At 40.3% G+C, this 1,015-nt stretch overlaps 1 pseudogene; it reads right to left on the bottom strand.

The window, feature by feature from the left end:
* Positions 1-525: 525 nt before the first annotated feature.
* LOC145415236 (5S ribosomal RNA) lies at positions 526-645 on the bottom strand (annotated as a pseudogene).
* Between the last annotated feature and the right edge of the window lie 370 nt (positions 646-1,015).

The following is a 1,015-nucleotide window of genomic DNA, read 5'->3' on the forward strand; positions in this document are numbered from 1 at the left end:
GGCCTTTTGTAGTGAAGGGGTCAATGAAAGCTATTTCCCCCCTCGTCCCCAATTCGATATGCCTCCCCTAAAATAAATAAAATCATCTGAAGGCAGCATGGTCGAAAAAAAGAAACAACGTGAAAAGTGTACGGCCAGGGACAAACGTTCGGCCACTTTTGCACTGCGTCAACTTCATACACGTCATGCATGCTCGCCGCTCTCCTCACTGACACGCCTTATCAAAGAGAATTATCTACGGGAGGAAAAACCTGCAAAGCCCCTCTTATCTTAGAAATATTAACCAGTAGGGAAAAGTGAATAAAGGAAGTGAAATATTAGGCGAATTCTTTCTCCCAACTGTACGTGATGGAGGAACCTGGGATCTGTGACGGGTAAAGAGTGTCATGTGCCAGAAAGGAGAAAAGGGTCCATCCATCCATTGCCAGACGCCATGTATCCCAAACGGGGTGGTCAAGGGCTTAGAGTTAATTGTTTTACAGGGAGGGGCACTAATCCTCCACCAACCCCACTTGACATGTAGGGATGCCAACAGCATCTGGTGTTCCCAGGCGGTCACCCATCCAAGTACTAACCAGACCCAACGTTGCTTAACTTCGCTGATCGGACGGGAAGCGGTGTACTCAACGTGCCATACAATAATAATAATAATAATAATAATACAGTGAACCCTCAATATCACAGATGGTGTATGTTACGGATTCCTTCTATACTCAAAAAGATGTCTAATATTCAAATCTAATGCTGCCTGGCTTCTAATCAAGGTCACTCTAATGCATACCTGGCCTGAGCAATCTGTCCTGCATACCTGAGCAGTAATTATTCAGTAAATTAGTCAACATTCGTTATAAGTAAATTAGTTATTCTTTAGAATTATTAGGTAAATTATTCTCTTTAATTATTATGTAATTTATTCTTTATAATCATTAGGTAAATCAGTAATTCTTTAAAACTGTCTGGTAAATTACTTATCATTCCTTATGAATATTTGGTAGTTATCATTCTTTAATAATTA

The sequence above is a fragment of the Coenobita brevimanus genome, chromosome 101 (genome assembly GCF_032717465.1).
Source record: "Coenobita brevimanus isolate Jiangsu-jjx chromosome 101, ASM3271746v2, whole genome shotgun sequence".
Lineage (NCBI taxonomy): Eukaryota > Metazoa > Arthropoda > Malacostraca > Decapoda > Coenobitidae > Coenobita > Coenobita brevimanus.